The following is a 17,675-nucleotide window of genomic DNA, read 5'->3' as shown; positions in this document are numbered from 1 at the left end:
CAGCTATCACTAGGTTTATATATCATGTTTCAGTGATATATGGGTAAATTCTACCATTTATTCTTATGTATATGGCATTTCTATGCCATATTTATACAATCCATTCATATCTTAATGTATATTTATTATATTATACATTATTATGCCTTATAGGTATTATACCTATAAGCCATATCCATACGATTCATTCACTAGTGCCGCCCCTCACTAGGTTTATAATTGTTATATCATTGATATACAATTTATTTCTATATATATGGCATTTATATGCCATATCCATACAATGCATTCACATTTCAATGTATATTTACTTGTTATACATTATTATGCCTTATAGGTATTATACCTATAAGCCATATCCATACGATTCACTTATATAAATATATGTATATTTTTCTATACATAATTTTTTTTTACTTTTGTATGGATTTCTATGCATATCCATAGTTTATATGGATATGCTTGGCGTTCTATATAGTATTGACAAATTCATATGCATAACATAAGTTTTGACCAATACGAGGAGGGGCCCGCCAACGACCACCTCCCTATAGTAGTTTTTTACCCCACGCACTATTGCGTGCCTGTTTACAGTACTAGTGCCAGCTATCACTAGGTTTATATATCGTGTTTCAGTGATATATGGGTAAATTCTACCATTTATTCTTATGTATATGGCATTTCTATGCCATATTTATACAATCCATTCATATCTTAATGTATATTTATTATATTATACATTATTATGCCTTATAGGTATTATACCTATAAGCCATATCCATACGATTCATTCACTAGTGCCGCCCCTCACTAGGTTTATAATTGTTATATCATTGATATACAATTTATTTCTATATATATGGCATTTATATGCCATATCCATACAATGCATTCACATTTCAATGTATATTTACTTGTTATACATTATTATGCCTTATAGGTATTATACCTATAAGCCATATCCATACGATTCACTTATATAAATATATGTATATTTTTTCTATACATAATTTTTTTTTACTTTTGTATGGTTTTCTATGCATATCCATAGTTTATATGGATATGCTTGGCGTTCTATATAGTATTGACAAATTCATATGCATAACATAAGTTTTGACCAATACGAGGAGGGGCCCGCCAACGACCACCTCCCTATAGTAGTTTTTTACCCCACGCACTATTGCGTGCCTGTTTACAGTACTAGTGCCAGCTATCACTAGGTTTATATATCGTGTTTCAGTGATATATGGGTAAATTCTACCATTTATTCTTATGTATATGGCATTTCTATGCCATATTTATACAATCCATTCATATCTTAATGTATATTTATTATATTATACATTATTATGCCTTATAGGTATTATACCTATAAGCCATATCCATACGATTCATTCACTAGTGCCGCCCCTCACTAGGTTTATAATTGTTATATCATTGATATACAATTTATTTCTATATATATGGCATTTATATGCCATATCCATACAATGCATTCACATTTCAATGTATATTTACTTGTTATACATTATTATGCCTTATAGGTATTATACCTATAAGCCATATCCATACGATTCACTTATATAAATATATGTATATTTTTCTATACATAATTTTTTTTTACTTTTGTATGGTTTTCTATGCATATCCATAGTTTATATGGATATGCTTGGCGTTCTATATAGTATTGACAAATTCATATGCATAACATAAGTTTTGACCAATACGAGGAGGGGCCCGCCAACGACCACCTCCCTATAGTAGTTTTTTACCCCACGCACTATTGCGTGCCTGTTTACAGTACTAGTGCCAGCTATCACTAGGTTTATATATCGTGTTTCAGTGATATATGGGTAAATTCTACCATTTATTCTTATGTATATGGCATTTCTATGCCATATTTATACAATCCATTCATATCTTAATGTATATTTATTATATTATACATTATTATGCCTTATAGGTATTATACCTATAAGCCATATCCATACGATTCATTCACTAGTGCCGCCCCTCACTAGGTTTATAATTGTTATATCATTGATATACAATTTATTTCTATATATATGGCATTTATATGCCATATCCATACAATGCATTCACATTTCAATGTATATTTACTTGTTATACATTATTATGCCTTATAGGTATTATACCTATAAGCCATATCCATACGATTCACTTATATAAATATATGTATATTTTTCTATACATAATTTTTTTTTACTTTTGTATGGTTTTCTATGCATATCCATAGTTTATATGGATATGCTTGGCGTTCTATATAGTATTGACAAATTCATATGCATAACATAAGTTTTGACCAATACGAGGAGGGGCCCGCCAACGACCACCTCCCTATAGTAGTTTTTTACCCCACGCACTATTGCGTGCCTGTTTACAGTACTAGTGCCAGCTATCACTAGGTTTATATATCGTGTTTCAGTGATATATGGGTAAATTCTACCATTTATTCTTATGTATATGGCATTTCTATGCCATATTTATACAATCCATTCATATCTTAATGTATATTTATTATATTATACATTATTATGCCTTATAGGTATTATACCTATAAGCCATATCCATACGATTCATTCACTAGTGCCGCCCCTCACTAGGTTTATAATTGTTATATCATTGATATACAATTTATTTCTATATATATGGCATTTATATGCCATATCCATACAATGCATTCACATTTCAATGTATATTTACTTGTTATACATTATTATGCCTTATAGGTATTATACCTATAAGCCATATCCATACGATTCACTTATATAAATATATGTATATTTTTCTATACATAATTTTTTTTTACTTTTGTATGGTTTTCTATGCATATCCATAGTTTATATGGATATGCTTGGCGTTCTATATAGTATTGACAAATTCATATGCATAACATAAGTTTTGACCAATACGAGGAGGGGCCCGCCAACGACCACCTCCCTATAGTAGTTTTTTACCCCACGCACTATTGCGTGCCTGTTTACAGTACTAGTGCCAGCTATCACTAGGTTTATATATCGTGTTTCAGTGATATATGGGTAAATTCTACCATTTATTCTTATGTATATGGCATTTCTATGCCATATTTATACAATCCATTCATATCTTAATGTATATTTATTATATTATACATTATTATGCCTTATAGGTATTATACCTATAAGCCATATCCATACGATTCATTCACTAGTGCCGCCCCTCACTAGGTTTATAATTGTTATATCATTGATATACAATTTATTTCTATATATATGGCATTTATATGCCATATCCATACAATGCATTCACATTTCAATGTATATTTACTTGTTATACATTATTATGCCTTATAGGTATTATACCTATAAGCCATATCCATACGATTCACTTATATAAATATATGTATATTTTTCTATACATAATTTTTTTTTACTTTTGTATGGATTTCTATGCATATCCATAGTTTATATGGATATGCTTGGCGTTCTATATAGTATTGACAAATTCATATGCATAACATAAGTTTTGACCAATACGAGGAGGGGCCCGCCAACGACCACCTCCCTATAGTAGTTTTTTACCCCACGCACTATTGCGTGCCTGTTTACAGTACTAGTGCCAGCTATCACTAGGTTTATATATCGTGTTTCAGTGATATATGGGTAAATTCTACCATTTATTCTTATGTATATGGCATTTCTATGCCATATTTATACAATCCATTCATATCTTAATGTATATTTATTATATTATACATTATTATGCCTTATAGGTATTATACCTATAAGCCATATCCATACGATTCATTCACTAGTGCCGCCCCTCACTAGGTTTATAATTGTTATATCATTGATATACAATTTATTTCTATATATATGGCATTTATATGCCATATCCATACAATGCATTCACATTTCAATGTATATTTACTTGTTATACATTATTATGCCTTATAGGTATTATACCTATAAGCCATATCCATACGATTCACTTATATAAATATATGTATATTTTTCTATACATAATTTTTTTTACTTTTGTATGGATTTCTATGCATATCCATAGTTTATATGGATATGCTTGGCGTTCTATATAGTATTGACAAATTCATATGCATAACATAAGTTTTGACCAATACGAGGAGGGGCCCGCCAACGACCACCTCCCTATAGTAGTTTTTTACCCCACGCACTATTGCGTGCATGTTTACAGTACTAGTGCCAGCTATCATTAGGTTTATATATCGTGTTTCAGTGATATATGGGTAAATTCTACCATTTATTCTTATGTATGTATATGGCATTTCTATGCCATATTTATATAATTCATTCATATCTTAATTTATATTTATTATATTATACATTATTATGCCTTATAGGTATTATACCTATAAGCCATATCCATACGATTCATATACTAGTGCAGCCCCTCACTAGGTTTATATATCTCATTTTAATTATATATTGGTAAATTCTATTATTTATTCTTGTGTATATGGCACTTATATGCCGCCATATCTATAAAAATGCATTTATATTTCAATGTATATTTTCTATATTATACATTATTATGCCTTAAAAAGTTATTATACCTACCATAAGGCGATATCCATACGATTCATTTATATAAAAGATATATGTATAATTTTCTATACATAATTTTTTTTTATGAATATATGGGTTTCCTAAGCATATCCATATAATACATTTAGTTTTATATGGATTAGATTGGTCTTCTTTATTGTATTGCCAAACTCATATTGATAAAATAAGTTTTGAACAATAAGAGGATCAGCCGCCAACCAACCAACCACTGCTACCATTGGAGGAACATATACTTACTTTTTATATGTCCTCTTACTTGAATGGTCCTCTCTTTACTTGAAAATTTCATTACCATAGGAATCTATTTATACATGGAATATGATTTCCACTACTTTTTCGCGTCACTAATAATTAATATGACGATACAGACTTGCTACCATAACATAAGTCTTGAACAATAATAGGAGCAGCCGCCAACCAACCACCAACCAACCAACCACTGCTACCATTGATAGTAATTTTATATGTCCTCTTTAGTTGAATTTCAATACCATAGGAATATTTATACATGGAATATGTTTTGCCACTACTTTTTCGCGTCACTAATAATATGACGATACAGTCTTGCTACCATAACATAAGTTTTGAACAATAAGAGGAGCAGACACACCAACCAACCAACCGCGCTGCTACCATTATATATACTTATATTTATATAAGTCCTCTTTACTTGAATGGCCTCTTTACTTGAATTTCAATACCATAGGAATATTTATTTATACATGGAATATGTTTTGCCACTACTTTTTCGCGTCACTAATAATATGACGATATAGACTTGCTACCATAACATAAGTTTTGAACAATAAGAGGAGCAGACACCAACCAACCAACCGCTGCTACCATTGAATGAACCATATATACAAACTTTTATATATGTCCTCTTTACTTGAATTTTAATACCATAGGAATATTTATACATGGAATATGTTTGCCACTTTATCATCGCGTCACTAATAAGATGACGATACATTTTGTTTGTTCAATATTTACTTATATATTGATGTTTCCAATTTAGGTCTTTTATATTTCTTCTTCCCTACCTTACACACCACAAACAAAGTGGCGTGCGATGCTGCAAGCAAGCATAATGATTATGCCCGCTTGCAACATCTTTATTATCGAATCATCAAGCAAAGGATAAGCTTCAGTGGATCGCAGTATGGCAGCTGCTCAACCACTTACAACACCTTGCCTGTTACAAAAGTCGTTTACAATTGATTCTAGGCTTTGTCATTGTATTAAATAATGCTTTTATATGTAACTAGCGCGGCATCAGGTGATCAAAGATCCTCCCAATTTACTATGTTACAAATTACATTGGCATCACATCCATTGTCGTTTATAAAGTAAATTATAAACTTTAAATGGTTTAGAAGCCATACAATGCAAATTGCCCCTTATTTATCATTGCAGTCCAGCACGGATACGACCTTAGAGGCGTTCAGGCATAATCCAACGGACGTAGCGTCATACCACTGTTCGCTCGAACAAGTATTGTGCCATTGGTCCGTACCTGCGGTTCCTCTCGTACTACGCAGGAATGCTGTCGCAACAACGTTTTGTCATTAGTAGGGTAAAACTAACCTGTCTCACGACGGTCTAAACCCAGCTCACGTTCCCTTGCATGGGTGAACAATCCAACGCTTGGTGAATTTTGCTTCACAATGATAGGAAGAGCCGACATCGAAGGATCAAAAAGCGACGTCGCTATGAACGCTTGGCCGCCACAAGCCAGTTATCCCTATGGTAACTTTTCTGACACCTCTTGTTAAAAACTCTTTAAACCAAAAGGATCGATAGGCCGAGCTTTTGCTGTCCCTGTGTGTACTGAACACCGAGATCAAGTCAGCATTTGCCCTTTTGCTCTATGTGTGGTTTCTGTCCGCACTGAGCTGGCCTTGGGACACCTCCGTTATTATTTGAGAGATGTACCGCCCCAGTCAAACTCCCTACCTGGCAATGTCCTTGAATTGGATCATACCTGAGTAATTGGAGTTATACCAAATTTTCAAATCAAAAATACATAAATGCACCGTTTTATTAAAGAATTTGTTTGCGATTATATAACAAACTCGTGATACTTTGATCAAGAAGCTTGCATCAAAACCCAATACCATAAGATATAATAAATATATCCGTATAATGGCTAGGAAATGATACACGTTCCATTTAATCAAGTAAGTAAGGAAACAATAAGAGTAGTGGTATTTCATTGGCGATACCAAACCGAAGTCTAATATCTCCCACTTATTCTACACCTCTTATGTCTCCTTACACTGCCAGATTAGAGTCAAGCTCAAAAGGGTCTTCTTTCCCCGCTAATTATTCCAAGCCCGTTCCCTTGGCTGTGGTTTCGCTAGATAGTAGATAGGGACAGTAGGAATCTCGTTAATCCATTCATGCGCGTCACTAATTAGATGACGAGGCATTTGGCTACCTTAAGAGAGTCATAGTTACTCCCGCCGTTGACCCGCGCTTACTTGAATTTCTTCACTTTGACATTCAGAGCACTGGGCAGAAATCACATTGTGTCAACACCCGCTAGGGCCATCACAATGCTTTGTTTTAATTAGACAGTCGGATTCCCCAAGTCCGTGCCAGTTCTGAATTGATTGTTAATTGATAATCGTTATAATTAATAAGAACTAATTGGTTTAACCCAATTAGTATTCTTAAAAATTTTAGCAAGAAAGTTCCACAATTGGCTACGTAACTAAACTATCCGGGGAACAAGTGACCAACATAAATGCCAGACACTCTATTTACCCAGAACGAGCACATAAACCATGTTATTGTTTCCCAATCAAGCCCGACTATCTCAATCTTCAGAGCCAATCCTTATCCCGAAGTTACGGATCTAATTTGCCGACTTCCCTTACCTACATTATTCTATCGACTAGAGACTCTTCACCTTGGAGACCAGCTGCGGATATTGGTACGGCCTGTTGAGAAGTTTGCGTGTCCCCACCATAAATTTTCAAGGTCCGAGGAGAAAATATCGACACAACAGTATATGTCATGCTCTTCTAGCCCATCTACCATATCTCTCTGCGAAAGACTTCCATGGTAGTACGGCTATAAAACAGAAAAGAAAACTCTTCCGATATCTCTCGACGGCTTCTTTATGGTCGTTCCTGTTGCCAGGATGAGCACGAGGCCCATATTTAATAACAAACGGATACTCAACAGGTTACGGAATTGGAACCGTATTCCCTTTCGTTCAAAATTATTCAAGTATATTAATTAGCTTGATTTATATAATATAATTATATTTGTATGGCATTTGTGTTTTACTTGAAAATTTTCGGCTTTCGCCTTGAACTTAGGACCGACTAACTCGTGATCAACCACTGTTCACACGAAACCCTTCTCCACTTCAGTCCTCCAAGGTCTCATTCGATTATTTGCTACTACCACCAAGATCTGTACCAATGGCAGCTCCATGCAGGCTTACGCCAAACACTTCTACGCATACCATTGTACCTTCCTACTCACTAAAGTTTCAAAATTTATATCACAAGTAATATAAATCATCTACTTTAGCGGTAATGTATAGGTATACAACTTAAGCGCCATCCATTTTAAGGGCTAGTTGCTTCGGCAGGTGAGTTGTTACACACTCCTTAGCGGATTTCGACTTCCATGATCACCGTCCTGCTGTTTTAAGCAACCAACGCCTTTCATGGTATCTGCATGAGTTGTTAATTTGGGCACCGTAACATTACGTTTGGTTCATCCCACAGCGCCAGTTCTGCTTACCAAAAGTGGCCCACTGGGCACATTATATCATAACCTTGAACTTCATATCAAGAAAGTTAAGGTTCTTACCCATTTAAAGTTTGAGAATAGGTTAAGATCGTTTCGACCCTAAGGCCTCTAATCATTCGCTTTACCAGATAAGATTATTTTATATAACATTAAAATGCACCAGCTATCCTGAGGGAAACTTCGGAAGGAACCAGCTACTAGATGGTTCGATTGGTCTTTCGCCCCTATACTCAATTCTGACAATCGATTTGCACGTCAGAACTGTTTCGGTCTTCCATCAGGGTTTCCCCTGACTTCAACCTGATCAAGTATAGTTCACCATCTTTCGGGTCACAGCATATATGCTCAAGGTACGTTCCAGTTAGAGGCATAAATAATATAAATATCATTATACATAACTATATAGAACGCCCCGGGATTGTGTTAATTAGCTATAAATAGTTAAAAAACTAATCCCATTATTAGTCAAGTTAATTACGCTATTAGGTTTATATCCCAATAACTTGCACATATGTTAGACTCCTTGGTCCGTGTTTCAAGACGGGTCCCGAAGGTATCCTGAATCTTTCGCATTGTTAATCATACAAGTGCATATAATAAACACAAAAATCAATGATAATTATGCCATTATATAATTCCGAAAAATTAACGCACTGTATTCATATAAATCTATCAGCACTTTATCAAATTAATAACATTTATTCTGTGTTAAAATGCAAGCAAATTAATTTGAATAAACTATAAGTTATATTTTATGATAAATTTTGTATGCTAATAGATTACAATGTCCTTATATGGAAAAAATGCACACTATTATCATAATATTGTTTAAATATTACAATTTTAATGATGAATTTTCCATAACGGATATTCAGGTTCATCGGGCTTAACCTCTAAGCAGTTTCACGTACTGTTTAACTCTCTATTCAGAGTTCTTTTCAACTTTCCCTCACGGTACTTGTTTACTATCGGTCTCATGGTTATATTTAGTTTTAGATGGAGTTTACCACCCACTTAGTGCTGCACTATCAAGCAACACGACTCTTTGGAAACATCATCTAGTAATCATTAACGTTATACGGGCCTGGCACCCTCTATGGGTAAATGGCCTCATTTAAGAAGGACTTAAATCGTTAATTTCTCATACTAGAATATTGACGCTCCATACACTGCATCTCACATTTGCCATATAGACAAAGTGACTTAGTGCTGAACTGATTTCTTTTCGCTCGCCGCTACTAAGAAAATCCTGGTTAGTTTCTTTTCCTCCCCTAATTAATATGCTTAAATTCAGGGGGTAGTCCCATATGAGTTGAGGTTGTGTATAACTTTTTTTGCAATTAATTCTTTATATATAATGATAAAACATTTTATTAAATTCGTTATATATTTTATATATTTGTATGGCATTTGTTTGGTCTAACGAATCAACGAAGAATAATAATATTGTCAACGGCTTTCTATTTACTAATCTTTAATAAGAGACAATTCTAGATAAATTTTTTATGCTAGACATTTCTCAGTATTATTTGATTGAAAAAGAAAATATTTCTCTTCGTTTTTCACATTCAAATTATTTACTAATGTGAGATAATGTTTTTCATATATTTGTTAATATTATGAATAATATAATAATTAAATTATTATTATCCAATAATATACCATATGCTTATAAAATTTCATTATAAAATTTATATAAACAACTTAATTAGCATAGTCTTACAACCCTCAACCATATGTAGTCCAAGCAGCACTATAAAATTAATTAAAGTACATAACAGCATGGACTGCGATATGCGTTCAAAATGTCGATGTTCATGTGTCCTGCAGTTCACACGATGACGCACAGTTTGCTGCGTTCTTCATCGACCCATGAGCCGAGTGATCCACCGCTTAGAGTTTTATATATTGGTTTGGTAATTTTGTCATATATGTTTTTATTGAAAGAAATTAAAAATACACCATTTTACTGGCATATATCAATTCCTTCAATAAATTGATTTTTATACCTAAAACGAATGCTGCGAAATGTCTTAGTTTCATATAACCAATAATATATCAAGTATTTTTTAAATGGCATTTACGGTATTAATACTTTTTTTTAGCGATATATATTGAAATTTATATAAAACATTAACCTGTAATAATCAGGTACAACATTGTACATTTTAGGTTGTTGCATTATCCAATGTATGCGCATAACTGAGATGAACAATACATATCGCAACGCGTGTATATTATGGTCCATATACACACAGTGTTTTATTAATTAATTGCATTTAATATACAATATAATAATAATATTAAATAAATTTAATAATTTCGATTTGCTTGTTCGAATTTGTTATTTGTTTGCTTTTGCTTATTTATTTATCTCTTATTTAATGCAATAATATATTTATTATTACAATTATTATTTCGATTTGCTTGTTCGAAATTTTATATTTGATCTATAAAAGATCATATTTTTGGCAATTTATATTTTATTTGTATTACTATAATATATTATATTATTATAATAAAAACAAATTTTTTTATTAACGGTAAGGATATTAAACAATAATGATCCTTCCGCAGGTTCACCTACGGAAACCTTGTTACGACTTTTACTTCCTCTAAATAATCAAGTTCGGTCAACTTTTGCGAAACAACCGTAACACACAAGGCGTCACAGTGATCACGTCCGGAGACCTCACTAAATAATTCAATCGGTAGTAGCGACGGGCGGTGTGTACAAAGGGCAGGGACGTAATCAATGCGAGTTAATGACTCACACTTACTGGGAATTCCAAGTTCATGTGAACAGTTTCAGTTCACAATCCCAAGCATGAAAGTGGTTCAGCGGTTTACCCGGACCTCTCGGTCTAGGAAATACACGTTGATACTTTCATTGTAGCGCGCGTGCAGCCCAGGACATCTAAGGGCATCACAGACCTGTTATTGCTCAATCTCATTATTGCTAGACGCAATTTGTCCATTTAAGAAGCTAGTGTCCTTATAATGGGACAAACCAACAGGTACGGCTCCACTTATATAAACACATTCAAACACAATAAACATTTTACTGCCACCATGAATGAAGGCTATATAAGCTTCAACACCATAATCCTGAAGATATCTATTTAATATATTTGAGTCTCGTTCGTTATCGGAATTAACCAGACAAATCACTCCACGAACTAAGAACGGCCATGCACCACCACCCATAGATTCGAGAAAGAGCTATCAATCTGTCTTACACACTTATGTTCGGACCTGGTAAGTTTTCCCGTGTTGAGTCAAATTAAGCCGCAGGCTCCACTCCTGGTGGTGCCCTTCCGTCAATTCCTTTAAGTTTCAGCTTTGCAACCATACTTCCCCCGGAGCCCAAAAGCTTTGGTTTCCCGGGAAGCGACTGAGAGAGCCATAAAAGTAGCTACACCCAATTGCTAGCTGGCATCGTTTATGGTTAGAACTAGGGCGGTATCTGATCGCCTTCGAACCTCTAACTTTCGTTCTTGATTAATGAAAACATCTTTGGCAAATGCTTTCGCTTAAGTTAGTCTTACGACGGTCCAAGAATTTCACCTCTCGCGTCGTAATACTAATGCCCCCAAACTGCTTCTATTAATCATTACCTCTTGATCTGAAAACCAATGAAAGCAGAACAGAGGTCTTATTTCATTATCCCATGCACAGAATATTCAGGCATTTGAAGCCTGCTTTAAGCACTCTAATTTGTTCAAAGTAATTGTACCGGCCCACAATAACACTCGTTTAAGAGCACTAATGCAGGTTTTTAAATAGGAGGAACATATGAAAAAATACAAGTATCTAAGCACATGTAAGAACTCCACCGGTAATACGCTTACATACATAAAGGTATAGTACTAACCACAATTGTAAGTTGTACTACCCGTATGAAGCACAAGTTCAACTACGAACGTTTTAACCGCAACAACTTTAATATACGCTATTGGAGCTGGAATTACCGCGGCTGCTGGCACCAGACTTGCCCTCCAATTGGTCCTTGTTAAAGGATTTAAAGTGTACTCATTCCAATTACAGGGCCTCGGATATGAGTCCTGTATTGTTATTTTTCGTCACTACCTCCCCGAGCTGGGAGTGGGTAATTTACGCGCCTGCTGCCTTCCTTAGATGTGGTAGCCGTTTCTCAGGCTCCCTCTCCGGAATCGAACCCTGATTCCCCGTTACCCGTTGCAACCATGGTAGTCCTAGATACTACCATCAAAAGTTGATAGGGCAGACATTTGAAAGATCTGTCGTCGGTACAAGACCATACGATCTGCATGTTATCTAGAGTTCAACCAATATAACGATCTTGCGATCGCTTGGTTTTAGCCTAATAAAAGCACATGTCCCATAAGGTTCATGTTTTAATTGCATGTATTAGCTCTAGAATTACCACAGTTATCCAAGTAACTGTTAACGATCTAAGGAACCATAACTGATATAATGAGCCTTTTGCGGTTTCACTTTTAATTCGTGTGTACTTAGACATGCATGGCTTAATCTTTGAGACAAGCATATAACTACTGGCAGGATCAACCAGAATAATGTTTTTATTCATATTTCATTCATATTTTTGAATAGAAATTAGCAATATAAATTTTATAGATTGTTTTCTATCGAATACGGCCATTTTTATATAGCATTCGTATACGTTTGTTGTTTTCACAATATATACTTGTTCCGCCACTAATAATAACAAGTTTTTTAATTATTGATGTTAAAAACACAATATTTTTTTTCGTAATACGTAATAATTTTCTTTATATTTGCATATTTCATTCTAAAATATCTTTTTTGTTCGACATACGTCATTATTGTATCCACACATGTACAATTTTTGTTTAACCAATATAAAATATTGAATTAAATCATTTGTATTTTGATGATAAATTTAAAATTTATCTGTATATATTCATATAAGACTCTTTGGTAATATATAATATAAAACCGAGCGCATATATGATATGTACGTTAGAAAAAATAATATATATATATATTATTTTCTTTTAATATAGGGACACCTCTTTTAATTTATCCCCGCAGGGAATTATCACATAACTCAGTATGTGATAATGGCAGACCAATATACATATATATCAAGATTATCAATACAAAATATATATCATTATTAGCCTGCCTCAATTGTAATTATTTATTTGGATTAACGATAAAGTTCGGAAACAATTTGTTATTCTATGTATAATAGAAACCTTGGCCTTTGTTTCAACATTATTATCTTTGGGCTTAAAATATTAACCGTGGAGCCAAGTCTCATATTCATAAATGAATAAAGAAACAAATTTGACGGATTAATATCTTCTCTACCGACAGACAGTATTTTGTCACGTCAATAGTAGATGGCCGGCCCATTGACCATCCTATAGTAGTTTTTGGACCCAATATCTTTAATTCGGGTATTTTCAATTGTCTTTGCCAATCAACCGTTTGGTACTCTCTCATATAATAAGAGAATACACATATAATTCCATTATATGGATATATCTTCATTATTTTATTTGCTACATCACCCTATAATAGTTTTTGAACCCGTCAACTTCAATTCGGGTATTTTCAATTGTCTATCCATACCATTCATATGGTATTCACTAGGTTTATAATTTGTTATATATTGATATCAATTTATTTGGATATATCATTTATATGCCATATCCTACAATGCACACATTTCAATTTGTAATTTACTTGTTATTACGGGTATTTTCTTATAGGTATATACCAACCAACCATACGATTTCACTTATATAAAGATATATGTATATTTTTTCTATACATAATTGCCATTTAATTTTTGGTTTTCTATGCATATCCATAGTTTTATATGGATATGCTTTTTCTTTATAGTATTGACAAAATCATATGTTTACGCATAACATAAGTTTTGACCAATACGAGGAGGGGCCCGCCAACGACCACCTCCCTATAGTAGTTTTTTACCCCACGCACTACTGCGTGCCTGTTTACAGTACTAGTGCCAGCTATCACTAGGTTTATATATCATGTTTCAGTGATATATGGGTAAATTCTACCATTTATTCTTATGTATATGGCATTTCTATGCCATATTTATACAATCCATTCATATCTTAATGTATATTTATTATATTATACATTATTATGCCTTATAGGTATTATACCTATAAGCCATATCCATACGATTCATTCACTAGTGCCGCCCCTCACTAGGTTTATAATTGTTATATCATTGATATACAATTTATTTCTATATATATGGCATTTATATGCCATATCCATACAATGCATTCACATTTCAATGTATATTTACTTGTTATACATTATTATGCCTTATAGGTATTATACCTATAAGCCATATCCATACGATTCACTTATATAAATATATGTATATTTTTCTATACATAATTTTTTTTTACTTTTGTATGGATTTCTATGCATATCCATAGTTTATATGGATATGCTTGGCGTTCTATATAGTATTGACAAATTCATATGCATAACATAAGTTTTGACCAATACGAGGAGGGGCCCGCCAACGACCACCTCCCTATAGTAGTTTTTTACCCCACGCACTATTGCGTGCCTGTTTACAGTACTAGTGCCAGCTATCACTAGGTTTATATATCGTGTTTCAGTGATATATGGGTAAATTCTACCATTTATTCTTATGTATATGGCATTTCTATGCCATATTTATACAATCCATTCATATCTTAATGTATATTTATTATATTATACATTATTATGCCTTATAGGTATTATACCTATAAGCCATATCCATACGATTCATTCACTAGTGCCGCCCCTCACTAGGTTTATAATTGTTATATCATTGATATACAATTTATTTCTATATATATGGCATTTATATGCCATATCCATACAATGCATTCACATTTCAATGTATATTTACTTGTTATACATTATTATGCCTTATAGGTATTATACCTATAAGCCATATCCATACGATTCACTTATATAAATATATGTATATTTTTCTATACATAATTTTTTTTTACTTTTGTATGGTTTCTATGCATATCCATAGTTTATATGGATATGCTTGGCGTTCTATATAGTATTGACAAATTCATATGCATAACATAAGTTTTGACCAATACGAGGAGGGGCCCGCCAACGACCACCTCCCTATAGTAGTTTTTTACCCCACGCACTATTGCGTGCCTGTTTACAGTACTAGTGCCAGCTATCACTAGGTTTATATATCGTGTTTCAGTGATATATGGGTAAATTCTACCATTTATTCTTATGTATATGGCATTTCTATGCCATATTTATACAATCCATTCATATCTTAATGTATATTTATTATATTATACATTATTATGCCTTATAGGTATTATACCTATAAGCCATATCCATACGATTCATTCACTAGTGCCGCCCCTCACTAGGTTTATAATTGTTATATCATTGATATACAATTTATTTCTATATATATGGCATTTATATGCCATATCCATACAATGCATTCACATTTCAATGTATATTTACTTGTTATACATTATTATGCCTTATAGGTATTATACCTATAAGCCATATCCATACGATTCACTTATATAAATATATGTATATTTTTCTATACATAATTTTTTTTTACTTTTGTATGGTTTTCTATGCATATCCATAGTTTATATGGATATGCTTGGCGTTCTATATAGTATTGACAAATTCATATGCATAACATAAGTTTTGACCAATACGAGGAGGGGCCCGCCAACGACCACCTCCCTATAGTAGTTTTTTACCCCACGCACTATTGCGTGCCTGTTTACAGTACTAGTGCCAGCTATCACTAGGTTTATATATCGTGTTTCAGTGATATATGGGTAAATTCTACCATTTATTCTTATGTATATGGCATTTCTATGCCATATTTATACAATCCATTCATATCTTAATGTATATTTATTATATTATACATTATTATGCCTTATAGGTATTATACCTATAAGCCATATCCATACGATTCATTCACTAGTGCCGCCCCTCACTAGGTTTATAATTGTTATATCATTGATATACAATTTATTTCTATATATATGGCATTTATATGCCATATCCATACAATGCATTCACATTTCAATGTATATTTACTTGTTATACATTATTATGCCTTATAGGTATTATACCTATAAGCCATATCCATACGATTCACTTATATAAATATATGTATATTTTTCTATACATAATTTTTTTTTACTTTTGTATGGTTTTCTATGCATATCCATAGTTTATATGGATATGCTTGGCGTTCTATATAGTATTGACAAATTCATATGCATAACATAAGTTTTGACCAATACGAGGAGGGGCCCGCCAACGACCACCTCCCTATAGTAGTTTTTTACCCCACGCACTATTGCGTGCCTGTTTACAGTACTAGTGCCAGCTATCACTAGGTTTATATATCGTGTTTCAGTGATATATGGGTAAATTCTACCATTTATTCTTATGTATATGGCATTTCTATGCCATATTTATACAATCCATTCATATCTTAATGTATATTTATTATATTATACATTATTATGCCTTATAGGTATTATACCTATAAGCCATATCCATACGATTCATTCACTAGTGCCGCCCCTCACTAGGTTTATAATTGTTATATCATTGATATACAATTTATTTCTATATATATGGCATTTATATGCCATATCCATACAATGCATTCACATTTCAATGTATATTTACTTGTTATACATTATTATGCCTTATAGGTATTATACCTATAAGCCATATCCATACGATTCACTTATATAAATATATGTATATTTTTCTATACATAATTTTTTTTACTTTTGTATGGATTTCTATGCATATCCATAGTTTATATGGATATGCTTGGCGTTCTATATAGTATTGACAAATTCATATGCATAACATAAGTTTTGACCAATACGAGGAGGGGCCCGCCAACGACCACCTCCCTATAGTAGTTTTTTACCCCACGCACTATTGCGTGCCTGTTTACAGTACTAGTGCCAGCTATCACTAGGTTTATATATCGTGTTTCAGTGATATATGGGTAAATTCTACCATTTATTCTTATGTATATGGCATTTCTATGCCATATTTATACAATCCATTCATATCTTAATGTATATTTATTATATTATACATTATTATGCCTTATAGGTATTATACCTATAAGCCATATCCATACGATTCATTCACTAGTGCCGCCCCTCACTAGGTTTATAATTGTTATATCATTGATATACAATTTATTTCTATATATATGGCATTTATATGCCATATCCATAC

General features: G+C 33.0%; 3 non-coding genes across 3 annotated transcripts; all 3 read right to left on the bottom strand.

Moving 5' to 3' along the window:
• Nucleotides 1-5,725: 5,725 nt before the first annotated feature.
• LOC119562705 lies at nt 5,726-9,696 on the bottom strand. Its single transcript, XR_005221973.1, has one exon. It is a non-coding gene; the product is annotated as a large subunit ribosomal RNA (ribosomal RNA).
• Nucleotides 9,697-10,097: 401 nt separating this feature from the next.
• On the bottom strand, nt 10,098-10,276 carry LOC119562667. The gene has a single exon (XR_005221936.1). It is a non-coding gene; the product is annotated as a 5.8S ribosomal RNA (ribosomal RNA).
• Nucleotides 10,277-10,935: 659 nt separating this feature from the next.
• LOC119562689 lies at nt 10,936-12,930 on the bottom strand. Its single transcript, XR_005221957.1, has one exon. It is a non-coding gene; the product is annotated as a small subunit ribosomal RNA (ribosomal RNA).
• Between the last annotated feature and the right edge of the window lie 4,745 nt (nt 12,931-17,675).

Source organism: Drosophila subpulchrella, unplaced genomic scaffold (genome assembly GCF_014743375.2).
Source record: "Drosophila subpulchrella strain 33 F10 #4 breed RU33 unplaced genomic scaffold, RU_Dsub_v1.1 Primary Assembly Seq82, whole genome shotgun sequence".
Lineage (NCBI taxonomy): Eukaryota > Metazoa > Arthropoda > Insecta > Diptera > Drosophilidae > Drosophila > Drosophila subpulchrella.
Note: the sequence above shows the minus strand (reverse complement) of the source record. Positions and strands in the feature narration are given on the sequence as shown.